We start from the raw sequence: 12,485 nt of genomic DNA, 5'->3' as shown, positions 1-12,485 counted from the left end.
TTATACTCACTACATTCACTTTTTTCTTTCAAGTCTCATTAGTCGTTTTATTCATTTAGCTTCAGTCCTCCAACCCCCCCCCCCCCAGAGAGGTTTATGACCATCAGTCACAAGGAACAGTCCCTCAGGCTCTCCCACATGTAGATGAGGTATCTCCAAGCTCTCAGACAAAGCCAATAGGCATTATCTGCTGCCAGACCCTAACCTACCCTGAAACTGTATATAAGGGCTCTATTTAGGGGAAGTAAAGTGCTCAAGAATCATCCTGGTGTCTGAGAGTTTCTGTCACAAGAGCTGTAACACTTGGGGGAGAGATCTGCTCTTTCAGAACCTGCCTGGGACACCAAGCTGCCTCCTTGCCAGCTGGCCGGCTTCTTATTGGCCCAGCCCAAGCCTGGACCGGCTCAGTGGGGAGAGACAGGTGCAGCACCTGGAAGAGACTGGCCAGCGACAGCAGCAGCAAGTGGGCAGAGGCAGTGGCAGGGGCAGGCAATCTCCCCTCCTGCTTGCACTCTGTGTCCTTTGGCCCCAACCTCCCGCATCAGGCCAGGCTGGAGACCTACAGACACTGGAGACACAGGCTGGAGACGCAGAGACAGTAGCAAACCCTCCCTGCTCTCATCCTGTCCCCAACCGGGAGATCGTTGTGGGACACCCTCCAGAACAAGGGACCTACAGTGAGAGAATGTGATGGGTATGGTGTCTGAATGCAGCCTTGCTTGCTGGTTCTAGTCTTTCAGCATTCCTTCTGGAGTACCTAAGTACCTGCCATCCTCCCACACATTTGTGTGTGTGTGTGTGTGTGTGTGTGTGTGTGTGTGTGTGTGTGTGTGAAGTTGAATTAAATTCTTTAATTATTGGCTTGCAGATGATAGTCATGCATCTTAGTGGTCCTTAAGACCTCTTCCTTGGTTAGTCCTTTGCAAGGTCAGTGCACTGATGCTGGTTTCATGTCCATTGGCCAAGTTCCAAACTGGCCCTGCCCTTGAGCAGTACTTTGTAATGCCTAGTACCCCTTAAGGACCTTAAGTGCATGTTCCCTTGATTGCCTCTGACCAGGTTTCCACTTTAGTGAGTACTGTGAGGCTCTGGTGTCAGAGTGGCCAGGTTCAGAGTATTCTCCTCATTCCCAAGACACTTGAATTTCTCTTGAGTGTAATCCATAGAAGGTCTTAGTCTTCAAGCTTCTTACTCAATGGGAAATGTTTTAGAATGTTCCCCAACTCTACCCTTGGGGAACATTTTCTTGGTATCTCTCCTGTCTCTGCCAGAGCAACAGCCTTGCACCCCTTGCCTGGCTTCCCATTTCTTTTCTAATCTTTGAGTGATTGCTATTACATGTTCAATCTGTACCTTCTTGAGGCCTGTGTCTTAGTTATGGCTTCTGCCCCTGCCTCCTGATGTCTGCAAGTCTCTCTCTCATCCAAACTGAGTCACTCTCTCTGGAATAGACCCTGTACTTTGTCTTCTGCTTTGTAAAATTCCCCACTGTTCCTTTGCTCTTAAGATTAGAGATGCACAAGCATCATGCACACCATTAGATAAATAGTATGCAGCCTTCCAGTTTCTGATTGGCTTCACCTATGCTTTTTCCATCATTTCAAATCTAGATAATCCTTCTGTTTTAAGGACAGATTGCTTAGCAGTGGAAAATCCAATTCTTGAAATACTTCAGCTCAAATACAAAAAGAGTGACCATTTAAAAAATCAGATCACTTAGGAGGAGGTTGTCTTAGTTATTAATGCCAAGGACTTTCTAAAAATCCCTGGTTATGTAAGAAAGTTTGAGAGGATGCCTATTGATGTGACATGTGCGGCAGAGATGTTAGAGATGTAAAGTTGAATAAGCTGTGTTTTATCTTTGAAGACTACACAGTCTATCCATATAAGTCTTGGATTTAAGGATTTGAGGAATAATATTCTCCTGCTAATAAGACCAATGACAACTGGTCTGCTTGTTTTGTTTGTTGCTTTTATAGAACATGGCTGCCCACTGTTTAAAAAAAGATCAATGAAAAACAAGTATAAACTCAGCATTGTTTCCTTAAATAATTCCTATAAAAGAAAAGAAAAGCTAGCTAGGCAAGCACAGATTCTAATTTGGTCCTGATATTGTCTAGGAAAGACTGATGACAACTGACAATATTTTCCACTGTTCTTAATGTAGTGCTGATTTCTATTTGAAATCGAGAAAACAGTGGCTTGCTGCTTGCTGAAGTAAAGCAAGTCTGTGAGAGGCTTTATTGTGCATTGCGAGGCACATCTTTTCAGGTAATGAGGTGTGAGAATGACTGATAAGCACACAGGATGTGGAAAAGAACAAAATAATAAAACAAACAGGTTCACCTAGGTAATGGTTGCATAAAACAAATAAGTAAAAATTCTTTACTAAAAACATCTGATATGGAGACTTGAAAAAATCTGAAGTCACCACCTTGGGAAAAACCCAGAAGCCTAGAACTACAAGTGAATTTAATTCTCTAATCATCTTGCTAAAATTACTGAAAAGTTAACATGTATCATAAAATATAAATGCATAACATGTATAATTTAATATGCAACCTCTTTCTTTTGTAGGTAGACTTAAGAAGTTCTATGTATTTTCATGTTGAACTCCTTTAGGAGGAGAGTTTTATGAGGGCATTAGAAAATGAGTTTAATGTGATAAAGCTACTGATAATTAGCTCTCTGATCTGTGTTGTTTTGCTTGACACATACAACATATTTTTACATCTGTTGTGCAGATTGAAAAACTGAAATTTGGCCTGGGAAGATAACTCAGTTAATGGAACACTGGGATAACATGAACAGAACTTTGAGCTTAATTCCTCACCTGGAATAATGTGTTTGGTTGGCACCACATGCTTATAATCTCAGCTCTTGAGAATTGGAGATGAGAGGATCAGAAGTTCAAGGTAATCCCAGCTACCTAGCAAGTCTGAGGCTTGCCTAAATCACTTGTAACTCTGTCCTCTATTCTTGTCTTGGTCCATGTTCTATTTCTTTGAAGAGACAATATGACAATGGCAACTATTATGAGTAAAAACATTTAATGGGGGACTGCTTATAATTTCAGAGGTTTAGCCCATTTGTCAGCATGGTGGGAAGCATGAGAACACACAAACAGACATGGTAGCTGAGAGTTCTACATCCAGATTCTCAGGCAGCAGGAAGAGAGATACTCTGGACTTGGAATGGGTTTTATGAAATATCAACACTCACCCACCAATGACACATTTCTTGGATAAGGCCATACCTCTTAGTCCTTTCAAATAATGCAAGTCTCTGGTCACCAAGTATTCAACTCTATGAGCCCATGGAGCCATTTTCATTCCAACCATCACAATTTTTATTTTCTCTTTTAGTTTAATTATAGCTACATTATTTACCTTTACCTTTTAAATGTCATAAAATGTGACCATATTCACCCCCTAACTTCTCCCAGATCTGTCTCCCTTTTACTAGTCATCTCAATTTATGTTTATAGGAAAAAATTCAAACCCTGATAAAAAGAAAGAATAAAATCCAATTTTGCTGCTCATATATTTGTGGATGTGTGCTCTTCCACTGGACATGGTTGACTCAACAGAGGCTACTTCCTTAGAGAAAACTGACTTTCCCTTTCCCAGCAACTATCAGTTGCCAATAGGATTCAGGCAGGAATGAAACTTTATGACTCTCCTCTCCATGCTGGAATTTGAGCTTGCACAGATCTGTCAGGACCATTGTGAGTTCAAGTGTGCATCTGGCCTTTGTCTAGAAAACACTATTTCTTTATCATCATTCACTGCCTTTGGCTTTTACAGTATTCTTGCTTCCTCTTCTGCAATGATCACTGAGCACTGGGCATACATATTTGTGATAATAATGTTCCATTTAGGGTCAAACATTATACAGCCTTTTATACTGTGCACCCACAATTGTGAGTTTCATTATTAATCACATGTATGGCAAAATAAGCTTCTATGATGAGTGCTGAGAGATGTATGAATTAATGGGCATGAAATAATTCATTAAGTGTCAATTTAATGCTAGGTTCATTTAACAGAGTAGTAGTGGTAGATTTTCCTCTGTTAACTAAGAGCTACTGGTGCTCGGTCCTGATAATAGTGTTAGATTCTGAGTTTCATTTTCTGGATCTGGTCTTAAGTCCAATCAGAAAGCAATTGGCTATAACTATCAGGGTGTTCCATGATTTACCAGAGGGCAGATCTTTTCAGGTTGGTTGTTATTGTAGCCTGCGGGGTTCTGAGCTGGATTAAATTGGTGATTACCTTTTCCCTCTGGTAGCATGGATATCACTTTCCAGCATTACGAAAGCTAGCCCAAAGGCAGGAACTTTCCAGGTCAGTGCCAGCTTGGTTTTTCTGTGTTATATGAATCAAGTATATGTTGCCTTCAGCGAAAGAATGGAAATCATCCATTTCTGGAGGGGAACCAATAGCATTGGTGATAATTTGTAATGTTTGGGATGTGTATTGGACTGACTAGCCAACAAATCTAAAAGAGACAACTCATTTCTGGCATTGGATTTTTTTTTATTTGTTGACCCGTGGTACTTAGTAGAGGCATTCTTACCCTGCTTTCATGTAACTAAATTTAAAATCTCTCTCTCTCTCTCTCTCTCTCTCTCTCTCTCTCTCTCTCTCTCTGTCTCTCTGTCTCTCTGTCTCTCTGTCTCTCTCTCTCTCTCTCTCTCTCTCTCTCTTCAAATCCAGAGTCCTGATGTGGGGTGAAGTCAGGGAAAGATACCCACAGACCTGACTTCTGCTGAATGTCATAGGCAGGCCTTAGACACACAGAGCCCTGCCTAACACCACACAACACACTGTGGGAGGAGGATGATATCCAGAGACCTGCTGACTGTCATGACACATGGTGCAGACAGAAGAATTCACCCAGAGTCCCACAAGTGGTGCAGCTTGCCTGTAGCAGGAGCCACTACAATGTATAAGAATGTGGTGGAGAGAAAGAGAAGCAGAACAGTTTGAGTTTATGAAGGGAGATGGAACTGGAGACCTGAGCAACATGAAGAGAGATGAAACTGAAGACTTGAGGGTGAAGAGAAATAGCTTCTTGTGAGTAGCCAGTTCTGCCACCTACGGACATTTTGAAGGCCCAGCCCATGCTGCCGCTGAGGATCATGTCTGTCTGGGTCCATGGTTATGTAACAACAGGGGTTAGTGTCAATATTCTTGGTTTATATTACCACTAGCGACTTTGGGGACATCCCTGGTCTGAGTAGACAACTGGAACCTTATAGATATCCAAGAGCAGGGCAGGATAGGTCCATGAGGAGATGCATTGATCTGAAGAGTTGGTCCCACTTTTCTCAGGTGGCAATACTCTGTAGACTGGATCCCAGGCCTTGACTGGCCAGCCCAGTAGAGCTGGCCATATTTGGAGATATGGGTGCCAGTGAGCCAGCATTAAGGGCATCAGAGCTGGTGAGCTGACCCTGCCTCCTGCTGATGGTAGCATTGGGCGGCCCAGTTGGAGCAGTGGTGGAGAACTCATCTTAGTAGCTGCCACCCAGGCCTAGATCTAGACTTTGAGTTGGCCCACACCAAAATCTACATCATCTGTGAAAGGACTGTTTATTTAGAGTTGTAGGATCTCCAAGACACAGGGCAACAACAGGATAACTAGGAGGAATCCTGATGAGGATCCAATGTTGATGGTGTCCCAGAGAGACCTCGAACCAGACCAATGACTCATTGAAATGAACATTTGCAATAAAAGATGTGTGGACAGAGATGTTTCTATGTACTATTTTATTTATCTTGTTTGTGTTTTTAAATTTTTTTAGGGGAGGGCGTGTTGCAAAAGCAGAGGGCAGATACAGGACATGAGAAAATGTATTAAACTCACAAAAAAATCAATAAAGATGTTTCAAAAGCTCTTTTTACATATGTATGTATACATGTTTTAGGAACCTTCTACAATAGTGGGTTTTCATAAATTTTTTAAATTTATTTTTATTTATTTATTTATTTATTTATTTAACTTTTTATGGGATATTTTCTTTATTTACATTTCAAATGTTGTCCCCTTTCCCAGTTTCCCCTTGGAAACCCCCTATCCCATCACCCCTCCCCCTGCTTCTATGAGGGTGTTTCCCCCACCCATTCACCTATTCCCACCTCCCCACCCCAGCATTATCCTACACTGGAGCATTGAGCCTTCACAGGACCAATGGCTTCTTATTCCATTGATGTCCAACAAGGACATCTTCTGCTACATATGTGGCTGGAGCCATGGGTCCCTCTATGTGTACTCCTTGGTTGATGGTTTAGTCCCTGGAAGCTCTGGGGGGGTCTGCTTGGTTGCTATTGTTGTTCTTACTCTGGGGTTGCAAATCTCTTCAGATCCTTCAGGCATTTCTCTAACTCCTCCACTGGGGACCCCATGCTCAGTCCAATGGTTGGCTGTGAGCATCGACCTCTGTATTTGTAAGGCTATGGCAGAGCCTCTCAGGAGACAGCTATATTAGGCACCTGCCAACATGTACGTCTTGGCATCCACAATAGTATCTGGGTTTGATGACTGTATATGGGATGTATCCCCAGGTGGGGCAGTCTCTGGATGGCCTTTCCTTCAGTCTCTGCTCCACTCTTTGTCCCTGTATTTCCTCTGGTGAGTATTTTGTTCACCCTTCTAAGAAGGACTGAAGCACCCACACTTTGGTCTTTCTTCTTCTAGAGCTTCATGTTGTCTGTGAATTGTATCTTCACAATATGGGTATAACAAGCTGTTGGGCTAATATCCACGTATCAGTGAGTACATACCATGTATGTATTTATGTGAATGGGTTACCTCACTCAGGATATTTTCTAGTTCCATCCATTTGCCCAAGAATTTAATGAATTCATTGTTTTTAATAGCTGAGTAATATTCCATTGTATAAATGTACCACATTTTTTGAATCCATTCCTCTGTTGAAGGACATCTGGATTCTTTCCAGCTTCTGGCTATTATAAATAAGGCTGCTATGAACATGTTGGAGCATGTGTCCTTGTTATATGTTGGAGCATCTTCTGGGTATATGCCCAGGAGTGGTATAGCTGAATCCTCAGGTAATGCTACATCCAATTTTCTGAGGAACCGCCAGACTGATTTCTAGGACCTTCCTTTGTGAAGGTCCTTTAACAAGTGTTTGTACCAGCTTGCAATTCCACCAAAAATGGAGGACTGCTCCTCTTTCTCCCCCTCTTTGCCAGCATCTGTTGTCTCCTGAGTTTTTAATCTTAGTCATTCTGACTGGTGTGAGGTGGAATCTCAGGGTTGTTTTGATAATTTTTAAAAGTTCTCTAGTATTATTTTATCCCTCCCATACTTCATCCCAATTTAACCCTTTCTATTTTAGTATTTCCTTTTAACCCATTATATCAATGTGTTATTATTACTCTCCCCTTCCTTTCAAGCATCCACCTATGATGTCATACTCATTTCCTGACCTCTGTGAGTATTTAAAGATTCAAAGATTTGTAAGTAGGAAAAAACATACAATTTTTGTTTTCATTTTGTGTGTGTGTGTGTGTGTTATTGTGTCTCAATGAACACAATACATTTTTCCTTTTTATCTCAATTCTACTCCTGGTGTCTTAGTTTGGATTTCTGTGATCCTGATAAAATATCATGACCACGAACAAATTGGAGAGAAAACAGTTTATTTCAGGCTAAAGTTTATAGTACATCATGGAGGGAAAAGAGGGTAACAGCTAGGCAGGAACCTATGGAAAAGAACTGGAGTCTAGAGAAATACTGTTTACTGGCTTGTTCCTCATGGCTTAGGCAGCCTGTTTCTTAGACCAACAGTGGCTACTTGCCAGGACTGGCCCTAATCTCTGTCTTCTCACATCAATAATTGATCAAGAAAATCCCCCATAAGCCTGCCTCCAGACCAAGTTGATGAAACATTTTTGTCCATTGACATTTCCTTTTCCCAGATGACCCTAACTTGTGTCAAGTTGAGAAAAACCAGACCAGACACCTTTTGACCCCTCTCTTTTCCTCTCCTATTTTCTGGTTACTCTTGATCCACTGAACATAATTATGGTTACTTCCTAGAGCTTGGACAACATACCAGTGGCCACATTGTTGCAGAGAATGACTCTGCTTCCCTTAGCAACCATTATCTGCAAATATCTCCTCCAAAAAGTATTGAGCCTCATGAGGATCCTGTCAAATCCATGATGGAACGTTAGTTATCCCTAGTGCTCTGTGTTTATTGCTGTAGTGGGAATAACATATCTGGAAGACAGTCTTAAAAGAAAAAAAAAAGACAGTGTTTAAGGAGGTGAGTTAATTTTTAAGAGGTTGAATTTAGCTATCTACAAAATCAAAGGAGATTCTCAATCCACATACCCTCCACTTACAGCAAGTCTTTGTTTTAGCTTGATTGCTGGCCAGAAAACCCAAGGGATCCTTCTGTCTCTGCTCTCCAGTGTTTGTGTCCCAGGTGTGTTTCGCTGTGCTCAGCTTTCACTGGTCCTGGTATAGATTAGGCTGTGTTGAGTTTTTTCTCTTTTGAAAACAACTTTTTACTGGAACCTAATGCATTTAGACTGAGGATGAAGACTCATGCTACCTTTTTTGAAACACATATTCCATTTTTGTCTTTTAAAGTATTTTCAAACTCACTTATAGAATTTTTCTTTATGGGTTTGTGGAAGATTTTAATCTCAGTAGTATTGGGGGAGGGCTTTTTGACAATAGAATTTGGAATGCTCTTAATTCACAGCTTTATTTGGGCTTTGGAGATTTTATTTATTGCAATATATTTGTTAGCTATACACTTTAATAGACTAGCTTTCTAGTAAATAAGTTATGCTTTTTACTTAATATTTATGTATTCAATTTTGTAACGCACAACGCAAATGAAGATAATTTCATAAAACACTTTGAAGGATAATAACTTATAGCTAAATATCAAATAGAAGCTTCATTGAATGATGAATTACTGCTATTAAGATAAATTTGTCTTGATTGTAAATATACATCTTTAGCTCTTGCTTAAAATATGTGAATTTTTAAAGGATTTTTTTAAAAAAAGAAGGTTGCAGATAAGTATTTTATTATAAAAGTCTTAATATGATTTTGTAAGTAAGATTTTGTTCTTTTTTCCTTTCAAGATTATAATAACATTCATCATTTCCACCTTTCCTTTCTCCCTTCACACCCTGTTTTTCCTGTTCCAGTTTGTCATTTCCAAATAGAAAAAGAGTGTTTATATGGAAAATGCTGATGATTTGAATTCAATTTTCTATCTCACTGTTTTTAATTTGCTAGTGAATTAGTTGTGAATTTACTAGTCCATCTCCACAGAGTCCTCTTATCCTGGATTTTAGTTTCATGATTCCTTTTCCTCTTCATCTTCAGGTCTCTGCTCAGGTATTATGTCTTCAAGGATGTCTTTCCTGACATCCTGCTCTCCGTCAAGCTCTTTTTCATATCACCCTGTTTTCCTTTGTTCCTGATCTTTGATATTGTCCCATATTTGTTTTATATTTTGTGCCCCCTTTCTTATAGTACACTTTTGTGTTACTTAGGCCTTATAGCACCTGGAACTCAGTAGGTTAGATACATTATTAAGATGTGTTCAATAAAGAAATGAAGGGATTATTGAGTAGTCATTTTTTCTGGGCTATAGTACAGACTATGTTAGGCCTGTAAGCCTGTGAAAATAAAAACATTTCATTTAAAAAAATACTGTATAAGTAATTAATATTATTTCCACAGTCAAAGAATATAGGTTGATGTTTTTCTGGAGATTTTTAGAGTTTTACTAGATAAATATTAATGAGATCATCTTTACACTTTCTTGTTAGTTTCCTTGGCATTGTAAAATAGACATCTGTGAACTCATCTATTTTACAATCTGTTCTTGGTTTATACTTTTCATTTAGATAGCTATACCATATAAACTACACATGATAAGAGACATTACCTAAAGAAATAAGTAACATGGACCAATAAAATCAAGAAATTTAAAGCAGGAAATGCCAGAGTGTTGACATCACACCTGTTTTAAAAATTAGAACATTTTTATGTTCCTCTGAGGGTCAGAAGTTTGGTTTGCTTTATTTCACACTGGGGTCTAAGTAATTGACATTTCCACTGGCTTTATTTAAGGTCTTATATACTGTAAAATTAAAAACAAAAGTTTACATATGCACCATCTTTTAAAGAATAAATTATAAACAAGAATGTGAGACCCCATACCTATAATCCCAGCATCTGGGCCACTAAGGGAAGAAGAATTTTTTAGTTCAAGGCCAGCCTGGTCAAACCAACAGGCAACAATAAAACAAATTTCCTAGCACCTGTAAGCAATGTAAACATGAAACTCACAGTGCCAAATAATATCTACATAGACCCAAAAAGAATTCTATGACCTCTGTAACCAGTGCTTGTTCCAAAACTCCTGAGATATAGACAGGAGAATGATATACTTTGCTCATGATTGTATATATATATATATAATATATATAATATATATATATATAATATATATATATATATATATATATATATATTATATATATTTGCACTTTGCCAAATAGAATAGTGTCCAAAATCAAGTTGACAAGGTGTTGAAATTTGCTTAATATTTTAGCAATGAATTGTATCATTTTATATCTCAACTCTTTTCCAGCCATTTCCTTGACAGAGGACTGTGCTGTGACCTTATGTTTATGAGTGTGGTGTTGGCAGCAGTCCTGCTGGGATTGCTTCCTCATGGAGTTTTGCAGAATTGTGGGTCAGCTTGACATGTGCATGTGTTTTATGCAGTCTCTTCTGCAGGCAGTTAAAGGATAAATGTGTAATCTTACTCCTCTCTAAGAAACTGCAGATTGACATTGTATGGTACAAAAAAGAACAAAAGATTTCTCACAGGATGTGTTTTTTTATGGTACATTTTCTGAGATGTAGTTGCTTTGTTTTGCCCAGATTTGGTTTAAATTCTCCTGTCAGAAATATTCAACACCGTGATCTCTCGAGTGGAAAGATCCTACGTATTGCAGAGGTATAAAGTTGATTGTACTATTTCCTCCTTACATCATTTGGAAAGGAGCAGAGTCTCATAAAATTTATGTGCCCACTGAGTTCTGATTTTCACTCATAAGAATTATGTTACGTTATGGGCTTTGTTGAGTGACATGCTTGCAGATGTTTTCACCATTTTTCCTCACTTTTTTTTGCAAGCTCAGCAACTACATATTTGAAAACTAAGCCTGTGTCTCAAATTTGCTTGAGTAGTGATAGGAGGAGAATCAGCTCTAGTCTCTGGATTAAATTCTGCTGGAGAAGTAGATAGTTTAGTGCTGACCAGGTGGCCTTTAGTTTATCTCCACACTGCCCTGGTGACTCCTTATTTTTTAATGACACTGCACACAGCAATCCGAGTTTCTTCTTTCCCTTTCCTGTCATCTACTTACGACTTCTTTGAGGCTGGGCATCGTCTCAGAAGGAGGTTTGGTAACACTGGATGTGAACTTTGTAAGATGTATGGGTGGTCCCTGGAGTGACCACTTTACAATTTTAGGCTGCTCTGAGTTTAGAGCCAAAACAAACCTCATGAAATAGAGAAGAAAAATCACTGCAGCTTCCAGCTCACTTCTAGTTCATTTTGCCAACTCCAGCAAAAACAGTCTACCTCACAGAGATAAAAGCCTGGTCTCCTCCAAATATTGCCTTTATCAAGAAAATGGCTAAAAGATAAGTTATGCTAAATGAAAGCTTCAAATTTTATATTTAAATAGGGAATTTCTTCCCAATACACGACATGGTACAGTGACAGGAAAGCCTCATACTTGCTGTCTGTGACTTCAGCATTAATTCAGACAATATCTGCTGCATTAAAGTTTCACCATCCCCAAGCACAACTGGTCAGCACCTCATGGGGGTCAACAGCGACACAGAATTCCTGCATTATTTTACTTACAATGGATATGATTTTCTTTATTTGTTGTTTGAACCATTTGTGTGTATGTTCACTACACATAATAATTAAAAGATGTTGGAGTCTGGAAGCTGTTGGAGTTCTGGCCTTGGCCTTGTCAATTTTAAGCTGTGTGACTGGACAAATTTGATTTTTCCCATCTACAAAATGATCAGGCAATAACATGTACTTCGTAGTATTGCAAGGAATATGTAAATTAGCATCTATGACGGACTTAATGATTTATGAGAAGTATGCTTTATTTAGTGAGTACATATAAGACCCTTTTCATATTGATGGAATGTACACTTGGAATTGTGTCCGCAGATATGGGAAAATTTCCCAGGCAATGGCAGTGTACAAACAGTTATGGTTGTGAAGCTTTTCCTTGATATGATTTCTGTGCTGCAGACCAGCTTCTTCTCAAGCAGTCTATGTTGAGTCTTCATTCCCTCCCCTCCTCTGCCCTATGCTTGGTTCTTACTATAAGCTGTGAGTATGTAGAAATGCCAGAGTAATGTTAGCTTCAGATGATTTGAAT

The 12,485-nt window shown here is 39.3% G+C and overlaps 1 long non-coding RNA gene across 2 annotated transcripts in view; it reads left to right on the top strand.

Annotated features, from left to right (window-relative positions):
* LOC143438502 (uncharacterized) overlaps window positions 1-5,901 on the top strand; it is a 157,925-nt gene extending 152,024 nt beyond the window's left edge. For both annotated transcript variants that reach the window (XR_013107293.1, XR_013107292.1), the window contains 2 exons: window positions 2,745-2,915; window positions 4,719-5,901. This is a non-coding gene — a long non-coding RNA (uncharacterized LOC143438502). The remainder of the gene's footprint in view (window positions 1-2,744; window positions 2,916-4,718) is intronic.
* Window positions 5,902-12,485: the final 6,584 nt, after the last annotated feature.

Source organism: Arvicanthis niloticus, chromosome 25 (genome assembly GCF_011762505.2).
Source record: "Arvicanthis niloticus isolate mArvNil1 chromosome 25, mArvNil1.pat.X, whole genome shotgun sequence".
In the NCBI taxonomy this organism is placed as follows: Eukaryota; Metazoa; Chordata; class Mammalia; order Rodentia; family Muridae; genus Arvicanthis; species Arvicanthis niloticus.
The sequence above is the reverse complement of the archived record's forward strand: the minus strand, read 5'-3'. Positions and strand labels throughout refer to the sequence as shown.